The 13,791-nt window shown below is 48.5% G+C and overlaps 1 pseudogene; it reads right to left on the reverse strand.

Moving 5' to 3' along the window:
- Nucleotides 1-8,245: 8,245 nt before the first annotated feature.
- The window catches only part of LOC137362772 (mitochondrial-processing peptidase subunit beta-like), a 93,392-nt pseudogene continuing 87,846 nt past the window's right edge, over nt 8,246-13,791 (reverse strand).

Here is a 13,791-nt window from a genome sequence, read left to right on the forward strand (position 1 = left end):
CAGTACCGATATCCCCCTGAAAGTGAGACTGAGAGATACCAGACTCTGTACTGATATCTCTTGAGGGAGAGGGTCTGAGAGACACCAGTCAGTGTACAGATATCTCCCTGAGAGTGAAAGTAAGAGACATCAGACACTGTACCGATATCTCCCTGAAAGTAAGACTGAGAGACACCAGATACTGTACCGATATCTCCCTGAGAGTAACTGAGAGACACCAATCACTGTACAGATATCTCCCTGAGACAGAGGTGACTCAGAAAGGCCTGTACTATAAAGATATCCCCCTGAGAGTGAGACTGAGACACCAGACACTGTACCGATATCTCCCTGAGGGAGAGGGACTGAGAGACACCAGTCAGTGTACGGATATCTCCCTGAGACAGAGGTGACTCAGAAAGGCCTGTACTATAAAGATATCCCCCTGAGAGTGAGACTGAGACACCAGACACTGTACCGATATCTCCCTGAGGGAGAGGGACTGAGAGACACCAGTCAGTGTACGGATATCTCCCTGAGACAGAGGTGACTCAGAAAGGCCTGTGCTATAAAGATATCTCCCTGAGAGTGAGACTCAGAGACACCAGATACTGTACCGATATCCCCCTGAGGGAGAGGGACTGAGCGACTCCAGTCAGTGAAGGATATCTCCCTGAGTGTGAGCGAGTGAGAGAAACCAGTCAGTGCAGAGATACCTCACTGAGAGTGAAACGAGAGACACCAGACACTGTACCACTATCTCCCTGAGAGTGAGACTGAGAGACATCAGTCACTGTACTGATATCAACTGCACTGAGGTACTGAGAGGCACCAGATAGTGTACAGATATCTCCCTGAGAGTGAGAGACTGGGAGACACCAGTCAGTGTACAGATCTCTCGTGAGTCAGGGGAAGAGACACACCAGTCAGTGAACAGATAGATCCCTGACAGTGAGACTGAGAGACACCAGACACTGTACTGATATCTCCCTGAGGAAGAGTGGGTGAGAATGACCAGACAGCCTGACAGGCACTGAACTCAAGAGGTGATGTGAGAGTGACTGCCCTTGACATCAAGGCAGCATTTGACCGCGTATGACATCAAGGAGCCCTAGCAAAACTGAGGTCAATGGGAATCAGGGGGAAAACCCTCCGCTGGTTGGAGTCATACCTCGCGCAAAGGAGGACGGTTGTGTTTGTTGGAGGTCAGTCATCTGAGCTCCAGGACACCACTGCAGGAGTTCCTCAGGGTAGTGTCCTAGGCCCAACCATTTTCAGCTGCTTCATCAATGACCTTCCTTCAATCAGAAGGTCAGAAGTGGGGATGTTCGCTGATGATTGCACAATGTTCAGCACCATTCATGACTCCTAAGGTACTGAAGCAGTCCGTGTAGAAATGCAGCAAGACCTGGACAATATCCAGGCTTGGGCTGATAAGTGGCAAGTAACATTCATGCCACAAAAGTGCCAGGCAATAACCATCTCCAACAAGAGAGAATCTAACCATCTCCCCTTGACATTCAATGACATTACCATCGCTGAATCCCCCACTATCAACATCCTAGGGGCTACCATTGACCAGAAGCTGAACTGGAGTAGCCATATAAATACCGTGGCTACAAGAGCAGGTCAGAAGCTAGGAATCCTGCGGCAAGTAACTCACCTCCTGACTCCCCAAAGCCTGTCCACCATCTACAAGGCACATGCCAGGAGTGTGATGGAATACTCTCCACTTGCCTGGGTGGGTGCAGCTCCAACAACACTCAAGAAGCTCGACACCATCCAGGACAAAGCAGCCCATTTGATTGGCACCCCAGACACAAACATTCACTCCCTCCACCACCAACGCACAGTGGCAACTGTGTGTACCATCTACAAGATGCACTGCAGCAACGCACCAAGGCTCCTCAGACAGCACCTTCCAAACCCGTGACCTCTACCAACTAGAAGGCGAAGGGCAGCAAATGCATGGGAACACCACAACCTGCAAGTTCCCCTCCAAGTCACACACCATCCTGACCTGCAACTATATTGCCGTTCCTTCACTGTCACTGGGTCAAAATCCTGGCACTCCCTTCCGAACAGCACTGTTGATGTACCTACCTCACATGGACTGCAGCGGTTCAAGAAGGCAGCTCACCACCACTTTCTCAAGGGCGATGAGGGATGGGCAATAAATGCTGGCCTGGCCAGCGATGCCCACATCCCATGCATGAATAAAAAAAAGTCCAACACTGTTTAAAGCTATGGGTTCTCCAGTCTGAAACTGTTAATATCTGTGATTTATGCAGTCCGAGACTGTTAATATCTGTGGGGTTTCCAGTCTGACACTGGGCGTCACAGTGGCGCAGTGGTTAGCACCGCAGCCTCACAGCTCCAGCGACCCGGGTTCAATTCCGGGTACTGCCTGTGTAGAGTTTGCAAGTTCTCCCTGTGTCTCCGTGGGTTTCCTCCGGGTGCTCTGGTTTCCTCCCACATGCCAAAGACTTGCAGGTTGATAGGTAAATTGGCCATTATAAATTGCCCCTAGTACAGGTCGATGGTAGGGAAAATATAGGGACAGGTGGGGATGTGGTAGGAATATGGAATTCATGTAGGATTAGTATAAATGGGTGGTTGATGGTCGGCACAGACTCGGTGGGCTGAAGGGCCTGTTTCAGTGCTGTATCTCTAAAACTAAAACTAAAAACTAATATCCGTGGCTTATCCAGTCTGACACTCATTATAGCTGTCAGTTATCCAGTCTGATACTGTTAATACCTGTGGGTTATCCAGTCTGACAGTGTTAATATCTGGGGGTTTACGAATCAGACACAATAAATATCTTTGGGTTCTCCATTCTGACAATGTTATTATCTGTGGATTATCCAATCTGACAGTATTAATATCTGTTGGTTTTGCAGACTGACACTATTAAATCAGTGGGTAATCCAGTCTGACACTATTGATTACTGTGGGTTATACAGTTTGACACTGTTAAAGCTGTGCGTGATCCAGTCTGACACTGTTAATATCTGTGGGTTATCCAGTCTGACATGGTAAATATCTGCGGGTTATCCAGTCTGACAATGTTATTATCTGTGGGTTATCCAGTCTCCTCTTCTTCTTTGGCCTCCTTGTCTCGAAAGACAATGGGTAAGCAGCTGGAGGTGGTCAGTGGTTTGTGAAGAAGCACCTGGAGTGGCTAGAAAGGCCAATTCTCGAGTGACAGAATCTTCCACAGGTGCGACAGATAAAATTGGTTGTCGGGGCTGTTACACAGTTGGCTCTCCCCTTGCGCTTCTGTCTTTTTTCCTGCCAACTGCTAAGTCTCTTCGACTCGCCACACTTTAGCCCCGCCTTTATGGCTGCCCGCCAGCTCTGGCGATCGTTGGCAACTGACTCCCACGACTTGTGATCAATGTCACAGGACTTCATGTCGCATTTGCAGACATTTTAAAGCGGAGAAATGGACGGCCGGTGGGTCTGATACCAGTGGCGAGCTCGCTGTACAAAGAACAAAGAGCAAAGAACAGTACAGCACAGGAACAGGCCATTCGGCCCTCCAAGCCTGCGGCGATCTTGATGCCTGCCTAAACTAAAACCATCTGCACTTCCGGGGACCGTATCCCTCTATTCCCATCCTATTCATGTATTTGTCAAGATGCCTCTTAAACGTCGCTATCGCACCTGCTTCCACCACCTCCCCTGGCAGCAAGTTCCAGACACTCACCACCCTCTGTGTAAAGAACTTGCCTCGCACATCCCCTCTAAACTTTGCCCCTCTCACCTTAAACCTATGTCCCCTGGTAACTGACTCTTCCACCCTGGGAAAAAGCTTCTGACTATCCACTCTGTCCATGCTGCTCATAACTTTGTACACCTCTATCATGTCACCCCCTCCACCTCCGTCGTTCCAGTGAAAACAATCTGAGTTTATCCAACCTCTAGTCATAGCTAATTCCCTCCAGACCAGGCAACATCCTGGTAAACCTCTTCTGTACCCTCTCCAAAGTCTCCACATCCTTCTGGTAGTGTGGCGACCAGAATTGCACACAATATTCTAAGTGTGACCTCACTAAAGTTCTGTACAGCTGCAGCATGACTTGCCAATTTTTATACTCTATGCCCCGACCGATGAAGGCAAGCATGCCGTATGCCTTCTTGACTGCCTTATCCACCTGCGTTGCCACTTTCAGTGACCTGTGGACCTGTACGCCCAGATCTCTCTGCCTGTCAATACTCCTAAGGGTTCTGCCATTTACTGTATACTTCCCACCTGCATTAGACCTTCCAAAATGCATTACCTCACATTTGTCCGGATTCAACTCCATCTGCCATTTCTCCGCCCAAGTCTCCAACTAATGTGTACAGTGTGTCCTTGCGGATCCTGCCGACTTCCATGCGGCTCACATGGCCAAGCCATCTCAAGCGCCGCTGGCTCAGTGGGGTGTACATGCTGGGGAGGTTGGCCGCCTCGAGGACTACTGTGTTGGAGATACGGTCCTGCCACCTGATGCCAAGGATTCTCCGGAGGCAGCGAAAATGGTATGAATTGCGACGTCGCTCTTGGCTGACATATGTTGTCCAGGCCTCGCTGCTGTGGAGCAAGGTACTGAGGACACAGGCTTGATACACTCGGACTTTTGTGTTCCGTGCCAGTGGGCCATTTTCCCACACTCTCTTGGCCAGTCTGGACATAACAGTGGAAGCCTTTCCCATGCGCTTGTTGATTTCTGCATCGCGAGACAGGTTACTGGTGATAGCTGAGCCTAGGTAGGTGAACCCTTGAACCACTTCCAGAGCGTGGTCACCGATATTGATGGATGGAGTATTTCTGACGTCCTGTCCCATGATCTTCGTTTTCTTGAGGCTGATGGTTCAGCCAAATTCGTTGCAGGCAGCCAGAATCCTGTCGATGAGTCTCTGCAGACACTCTTCAATGTGAGATGTTAATGGAGCATCGTCAGCAAAGAGGAGTTCCCTGATGAGGACTTTCCGTACTTTGGTCTTCGCTCTTAGACGGGCAACCTGCCACCTGATCCTGTGTGGAGGAAAATTCCTTCTTCTGAAGAGTTGAACACATGTGAGAGCAGCAGGGAGAAGAAGATCCCAAACAGTGTGGTTGCGAGAAAACGGCCCTGTTTCACGCCACTCAGGATAGGAAAGGGGTCTGATGAGACGCCGCTATGCTGTATTGTGCCTTTCATATTGTCATGGAATAAGGTGATGATACTTATTAGCTTTGGTGGATATCCGATCTTTTCTAGTAGTCTGAAGAGACCATGTCTGCTGACGAGGTCAAAGGCTTTGGTGAGACCAATGAAAGCAACATCGAGGGGCAGCTGTTGTTCGCGGCATTTCTCCTGTAGCTGGTGAAGGGTGTCAATGGTGGATCTCTCTGCTCGAAAGCTGCACTGTGCCTCAGGGTAGACACGCTCATCCAGCTTCTGCAGCCTGTTTATAGCGACTCAAGCGAAGACTTTACGCACTATGCAGAGCAGGGAGATTCCACGGTAGTTGTTGCAGTCACCGTGGTCACCCTTGTTCTTATCAAGGGTGATGATATTGGCATCGCACATGTCCTGTGGTACTGCTCCCTCATGCCAGCACAGGCAAAGCAGTTCGTACAGTGCTGAAAGTGTAGCAGGCTTGGCACTCTTGATTATTTCAGGGGTAATGCCGTCCTTCCCAGGGGCTTTTCCGCTGGCTAGAGAATCAATGGCATCACAGAGTACCGATTTTGTTGGCTGTACGTCCAGCTCATCCATGACTGGCAGAGACTGGGCTGCATTGAGGGCGATCTCAGTGACAACATTTTCCCTGAAGTACAGTTCTCGGTAGTGTTCCACCCAGCGGTCCATTTGCTTGCGTTGGTCAGTGATTGTGTCCCCTAATTTAGATTTGAGGGGGGCAATCTTCTTGATGGTTGGCCCAAAATCTCTCTTAATGCCATCATACATTCCTCTGATTATTCTGGTGTTGGAGGCCAGCTGAATATGACTGCATAGGTGTTGCCAGTAGTCATTTGCGCAGCGCCTGGCTGTTCTTTGTGCAGCTTTAAGTGCTACGGATGTTAACTCGCTGGGGGCTTTCTTGTATTTCAGCAGTGCAATGTGCTTAGCGGCTATGACAGGTTCCAGCTCTTCAAGGTGAGATTGAAACAAGTCTGCTTTCTGCTTCACACGTTTGCCATAAGTGGTCATTGCTGAGTCATAGATGGCGTCTCTGATGTGGGCCCACTTGGTCTCCGCATCCCCTGTAGGAGTGTTTTGAAGGGCTTTTTCAAGTGAATTTAGAAACTTATTTAACAGCTGTGGATGAGAAATTCTACTAGTGTTGATGCGCGGGCGGCCCTTCTGCTTGGAGTGATGCAGCTTCTTTGGTTTGAGTCTAACCTTGATGCACACCAGGGAGTGGTCGGTGTCGCAGTCCACACTGTGGAAGCTGCGTGTGATTTGAACACTGTTTAAAGCGGCTCGCCTTGTGACGATGAGGTCCAGCTGGTACCAACGACGTGATCTTGGGTGCCTCCAAGAAACCGGGTGACAGGATTTAGTGTGAAAGAATGAGTTGGTGATGCAGAGGTTATGAAAGGTACACAACTCAAGCAGTCTCTGTCCATTCTCATTCATCCTTCCAATGCCATAGCGCCCAAGGCAGGAGGGCCATGAGTCATGGTCGGCCCCAACCCTGGCATTAAAGTCCCCCAGCAGGAACAGGTGTTCGGTATTGGGGATGCTGCTCATGATATTGTGGCGTTCTTCGTAGAACTGGTCTTTAGCTTCAGGTGGGGAGCGGAATGTTGGAGCATAGATTCTGAGTAGGTGTACTGGACCAGAGGCAGTGAGCAGTCGGATGGACAGTATGCGTTCCGAGCCATTTGAGGGTGGCTCTATCATGCTCAGCAAAGAGTTTCTGATGGCTAAGCCCACTCCATGCTGTCTTGGTTCTTCAGGATCCCTACCCTGCTAGAAGCAGGTATAGTCTTGCTCTCTTAGAGATTCACTTGCAAGGAGGCGAGTCTCCTGAAGTGCTGCAATGTCTACATTGAGTCTACTGAGCTCGTTGTTAATGATGGCGGTCTTCCGAGAATCGTTGATTTGTGTAAGGTCTTCCGACAGGCCAGGACACACAGTTCTGACGTTCCAACTTGCAAAACGAAGGGCTGGTACCTTCTTTCCTTTTTTTGTCGTGCTGTTTGGTGCGGTGTTACAGTCCACTTGTCGGGCAATGACCCTGAGGTCCAAGCACCCATTGAAGCAGGTGGACTGTGGAGGGACAGAATCATCCTGACCGAGGGCTGCCCGCTTTGAGGCTGGCGGTAGCAGTCCAGTGAGATGCGATGACCTCTCCCACCAACAAAGGTAACCCATGGCGCCCAATCTCTAGGCCAATTGAGCTGGACCTATAACCCGTAACTGCTGTCTTCCGTGTTGTGTCAGTCGCTGTGAGACGACTATGGAATGACCTCTCCATTTCGCATGCCTGGGCGGATGTATGGATGTTGTGAGTTGCCCAAACGTCAAAACCCCTCTCTCGGCCATCCTGGTGGGGTCCAAAGGAGTTCAGAGCACGACATTTGGCACCGGTATAGCTGCAGGAACTGCCGGAAACATGCCAATGCTGACACATGACTGCCTACGGGGTTCCGCTCCAGATTTTCTGTTTGCGATTACTCCCTTAGCCTTGGTCTCTCCCGAAATGCCCACAAGGCAGTGGGGTTGTTAGGGTCCCTGCACAGGGATAAGTGGATGCTGGTGGGAGGAGGAGGGGGAAAGGGGGTGCGGGGGGTGTTGTTAAGTGGGTGGGAGAGGGGTGCGGGGGGGAGTGGGTGGGGGAAGGGGGTGCAGGGAATAAAACATTTCATCATCTCCCACCATTGTCCACTGGTGATCCTCACACACTCAGAGCGGCCTCCTCCCTGGAGCCCGGCATGGCCGCGCTGCCCTTCATTCTCGACACTCTGGATGGACAACTGAGTTTCCCGCCGGCTCGGGAGCAGCGACCTCACTCCTTCATCTTTCAGTCGTTCACCAATAAATCTGGCTTCCTGGAGTGTATGTGGCCCTCAAGGTCGTCGGACGGGCTCCCCGAACACAGTCATATTACAACACAGATTTTTAAATTGGGAGTCCCTGAACTCGAGCCTGTGAAGCTGTCAGAAATTTTGTAATTGTTGATTTACCAGCACATTAGTTTCGTTGTTTCATCGAAATGAACTTTGGGTACCTGACCCCGAGTTTATGGACATTAGGACAGGAGTTCTGTTTTGACAGGTGGTCTCCTACAGAAAAGTTTTGAAAATTACTCCAGCAGCAGCTAATACCATCCTTGGTCCATTGCAGTGTGCTGTAATATATTCCATCAGGTCATTCCGAGTTATAGTTTTGATGTTTTCCGTAGGTCCCAGGATGGGGCGGCCTAATGCCGTGGTCTGATAAGCTGTTGCATGCAGATAATCAAAGACTACTTCCTGAAGATTGGTTTCAACATTTTGCATTTCCCTTCGAATAACTCCGCGCTCACGTTCAATCTCAACTGCTCCCAAGGTGCTGTTCTGGATAATATCTGCAAGGATTTCTACAGCCCTGGGTAGATCTTTAGAAAATGCTTTAGCATAATACACTGTTTGTTCTCTAGATGTGTATGCATTTAAATGGGCTCCCATGCTCTCGATTTCAAGTTACAAGTCTAGCTGAGAGCTTTTCTTTGTGCCTTTGAAAGCCACGTGCTCCAAGAAATGAGCTGTTCCATTGCTCTTCTCATTTTCATAGCGGCTCCCTGCATCAATCCACAGTCCAACTCTACAGAGTCTTCAGACGTCACTCGGAGTCCATTTTACAGAACAGTAACATTTGCTTCTGGAATATTCAGAATAACGAGTGCAGGTGTTGCTTGGGTGGCCTGGAATCGGCTCCAGTTGTATCGGATGGGCTACATATCCAGTCTGACACTGTTAATATCAGTTGATTAGCCAGTCTGACACTGTTAATATCTGTTAGTTATAAAGTCTGACATTGTTATTATCTGTGGGCTCTCCAGTCTGACACTGTTTATAGAACATAGAACATAGAACAGTACAGCACAGTACAGGCCCTTCGGCCCACGATGTTGTGCCGACCCTTTAACCTACTCTAAGATCAAACTACCTACATACCCTTCATTCTACTATCATCCATGTACCTATCCAAGAGTCGCTTAAATGTCCCTAATGTATCTGCTTCTACTACCACCGCTGGCAGTGCATTCCATGCACTCACCACTCTCTGTGTAAAGAACCTACCTCTGACATCTCCCCTAAACCTTCATCCAATCACCTTAAAATTATGCCCCCTGGGAAAAAGTCTCTGGCTATCCACTCTATCTATGCCTCTCATCATCATGTACACCTCTATCAAGTCATCTCTCATCCTTCTTCGCTCCAATGAGAAAAGCCCTAGCTCCCTCAACCTTTCTTCATAAGACATGCCCTCCAGTCCAGGCAGCATCCTGGTAAATCTCCTCTGCACCCTCTCGAAAGCTTCCACATCCTTCCTATAATGAGGCGACCAGAACTGAACACAATATTACAAGTGTGATCTAACCAGGGCTCTATAGAGCTGCAGCATAATCTCGTGGCTCTTAAACTCAATCCCCCTGTTAATGAAAGCCAACACCCCATACGCCTTCTTAACACCCCTATCAACTTGGGTGGCAACTTTGAGGGATCTATGGACGTGGACCCCAAGATCCCTCTGTTCCTCCACACTGCCAAGAATCCTGCATTCAAATTCGACCTTCCAAAATGAATCACTTCACACTTTTCCAGGTTGAACTCCATCTGTCACTTCTCAGCCCAGCTCTGCATTCTGTCAATGTCCCGTTGCAACCACCAACAGCCTTCCACACTATCCACAACTCCAGCAACCTTTGTGTCATCAGCAATCTTACTAACGCAGCCTTCCACTTCCTCATCCAAGTCATTTATAAAAATCACAAAGAGCAGAGGTCCCAGAACAGATCCCTGCGGAACACCACTGGTCACCGAGCTCCATGCTGAATACTTTCCATCTACTACCACCCTCTGTCTTCTATGGGCCAGCCAAGTCTGTATCCAGACAGCCAAATTTCCGTGTATCCCATGCCTCCTTAGTTTCTGAATGAGCCTACCATGGGGAATCTGATCAAACGCCTTGCTAAAATCCATATACACCACATCCACTGCTCTTCCTTCATCAATGTGTTTTGTCATATCTTCAAAGAATTCAATAAGGCTTGTGAGGCATGACCTGCCCCTCACAAAGCCATGCTGACTATTTCTAATCAAACTATGCTTTTCCAAATAATCATAAATCCTGTCTCTCAGAATCCTCTCCAATAATTTGCCCACTACCGACGTAAGACTGACTGGTCTGTAATTCCCAGAGTTATCCCTATTCCCTTTCTTGAACAAGGGAATAACATTTGCCACCCTCCAATCATCTGGTACTACTCCAGTGGACAGTGAGGACGCAAAGATCATCGCCAAAGGCGCGGAAATCTCTTCCTCGCTTCCCGTAATAACCTTGGGTATATCCCGTCTGGCCCTGGGAACTTATCTATCATCATGTCTTTCAAAATTTCCAGCACATCCTCCTTCTTAACATCAACCTGTTCAAGCATATCAGCCTGTTTCACGCTGTCCTCAAAAACGACAAGGTCCCTCTCACTCGTAAATACTGAAGCAAAGCATTCATTTAGGACCTCCCCTACCTCCTCCGACTCCAGGCACACGTTCCCTCCACTATCCATGATCGGCCATCCTCTTGTTCCTCACGGAAGTGCAGAACGCCTTGGGATTTTCCTTAATCCTAACCGCCAAGACTTTTTCATGTCCCCTTCTAGCTCTCCTAAGTCCATTCTTCAGTTCCTTCCTGGCTACCTTGTAACCCTCTAGAGCCCTGTCTGATCCTTGCTTCCTCAACCTTAAGTAAGCTTCCTTCTTCCTCTTGACTAGCTGTTCCACATCTCTTGTCATCCAAGGTTCCTTCACCCTACCATCCCTTCCTTGCCTCATTGGGACAAACCTATCCAGCAGTCACAGCAAGTGCTCCCTAAACAACCTCCACATTTCTGTCATGCATTTCCATGAGAACATCTGTTCCCAATTTAAGCTCCCCAGTTCCTGCCTAATAGCATTGTAATTCCCCCTCCACCAATTAAATATTTTCCCATCCCGTCTGCTCCTATCCCTCTCCATGACTATAGTAAAGGTCAGGGAGTTGTGATCACTATCACCGAAATGCTCTCCCAGTAAGAGATCTGCCACATGGCCTGGTTCATTGCCAAGCACCAAATCCAACATAGCCTCCCCTCTAGTCGGCCTATCTACATATTGAGTCAGGATACCTTCCAGGACACACCTGACAAAATCTGCTCCATCCAAACTATTTGCACTAAGGAGGTTCCAATCAATATTAGGGAAGTTGAAGCCACCCATGACAACAACCCTGTTACTTCTGCACCTTTCCAAAATCTGCCTCCCAATCTGTTCCTCTGTGTCTCTGTTGCTATTGGGGGGTCTATAGAAAACTCCCAATAAAGTGACTGCTCCTTTCCTGTTTCTGACTTCCACCCATAATGACTCAGTAGACAAACCCTCCTCGACGACCTCCCTTTCTGCAGCTGTGATACTATCCCTGATTAGCAATGCCACTCCCCCACCTCTTTTACCTCCCTCCCTATTCCTTTTGAAACATCTAAACCCCGGAACATCCAACATCCATTCCTGCCCCTGTGATATCCAAGTCTCCGTAATGGCCACAACATCGTAGCTCCAAGTACTGATCCATGCTCTAAGTTCATCACCCTTATTCCTGGCACTTCTTGCATTAAAATAGACACACTTCAACCCATCATATTGGCTGCAACTTTGCCCTGTCAACTGTCTAACCTTCCTCACAGACTCTTTACACTCTGTATCTGCCTGTTCAACAGATACCCCATCCACTGATCCGTAGCTCCAGTTCCCGTCCCCCTGCCAAACTAGTTTAAACCCTCCCGAAGAGCTCTAGCAAACCTCCCGCCCAGGATATTGGTGCCCCTCCAGTTCAGATGCAACCCGTCCTTTTTGTACAGGTCCCACATTCCCCAGAAGCTATCCCAATGATCCACATATCTGAAGCCCTCCCTCCTACACCAGCTCTGTAGCCACGTGTTCAGCTGCACTCGCTCTCTGTTTCTAGCCTCACTAGCACGTGGCACCGGTATCAATCCTGAGATTACTACTCTGCTCGTCCTGCCTTTTAGCTTCCAACCTAATTCCCTATGTTCGATTTTCAGGTCCTCATCCCTTTTCCTAGCTATGTCATTGGTACCGATGTTTACCACGACTTCTGGCTGCTCCCCCTCCCCCTTAAGAATCCTGTGGACTCGATCCGAGACATCCCTGACCCTGGCACCCGGGAGGCAACATACCATCCGGGAGTCTCGTTCCCGACCACAGAATCTCCTGTCTGTTCCTCTAACCATTGAATCTCCTATCACTATTGCTCTCCTATTCTCCCCACTTCCCTTCTGAGCCACAGAGCCAGGCTCAGTGCCAGAGACCTGGCCACTGTGGCTTTCCCCTGGTAGGTCATCCCCCCCAACCGTATCCAAAACGGTATTTTTATTATTGAGGGGAACGGCCACAGGGGATCCCAGCACTGCGCCTATTCCCTTTCCCTCCCCTGATGGTCACCCAGCTACCTTTATCCTGTAACTTAGGTGTCACTACTTCCCTATAACTGCACTCTATCACCCCCTCAGCATCCTGAATGAACCGAAGTTCATCCAGCTCCAGCTCCAGTTCCCTAACACGGTCTGCGAGGAGCTGGAGTTGGGTGCACTTTTCACAGGTGAAGTCAGCAGGGACACAAGTGATGACCCTCACCTCCCACATCCTGCAAGAGGAGCAGGCAACTGCCCTACCTTCCATCCCCTCCGCACCAAATTGACAAAAGAGATTTAAAAAAAATAATAAAGGAAAACCTTCCCGAACCAAACCTTCCACACAAGAGTCCTTTTTTTTGTTAGAGGATATATCTGTGGGTTATGCATTCTGATGTTAATAGTCGTCGAAATTCCAGTCGGACACTGTTAATACCTTTGGGTTATTCAGTCTGACACTGTTAACATCTGTCGTTGAACAAGACTGACACTGTTAATATCGGGGGATACTCCAATCTGCCACTATTAATATCTTTGTATTATCCAGTCTGATGTTATTAATATTTGGGGGATTTCCAGTCTGACTCTGTTAATATCTGTGGGTTTTCCAGTCTGGCAGTGTTAATATCTCTGGATTATCCAGTCTGAAACTTCTATTATTTGTGTGTTATCCAGTCTGACACTGTTTATAACTGTGGGTTATGCTGTCTCACAAGTTTATTATCTGTTGGATATACATTCTCACTGTGGTAAAATCTGAGGGTCATCCAGCCTGACACTGTGAATAGCTGTGGGTTCTCCAGTCTGATACTGTTAATATTTGTGGGTCATCCAATCTGACACTATTAATACCTTTGGTTTATCAGTCTGATATTGATATCTCTGGATTATCCAGTCTGAATCTGCAATTATTTGTTGGTTATCCAGTCTGGAACTATTAATATCTGTGGGTTATCCAGTCTGATGTTAATATTTGTGGGATTTCCACTTGGACACTGTTAATATCCTTTGGTTATTTAGTCTGACACTTTTAATATCTGTGGCTTATCAACTCTCACACTGTGAATATCTGAGGGATCTCTAGTCTGACCCGGTTAATAGCTGAGCGTTTCCAGTCTGACATTCATAATAGCTGTCGGTTATCCAGTCTGACACTGTCAG

The sequence above is a fragment of the Heterodontus francisci genome, unplaced genomic scaffold (assembly GCF_036365525.1).
Source record: "Heterodontus francisci isolate sHetFra1 unplaced genomic scaffold, sHetFra1.hap1 HAP1_SCAFFOLD_237, whole genome shotgun sequence".
NCBI classification, from domain to species: domain Eukaryota; kingdom Metazoa; phylum Chordata; class Chondrichthyes; order Heterodontiformes; family Heterodontidae; genus Heterodontus; species Heterodontus francisci.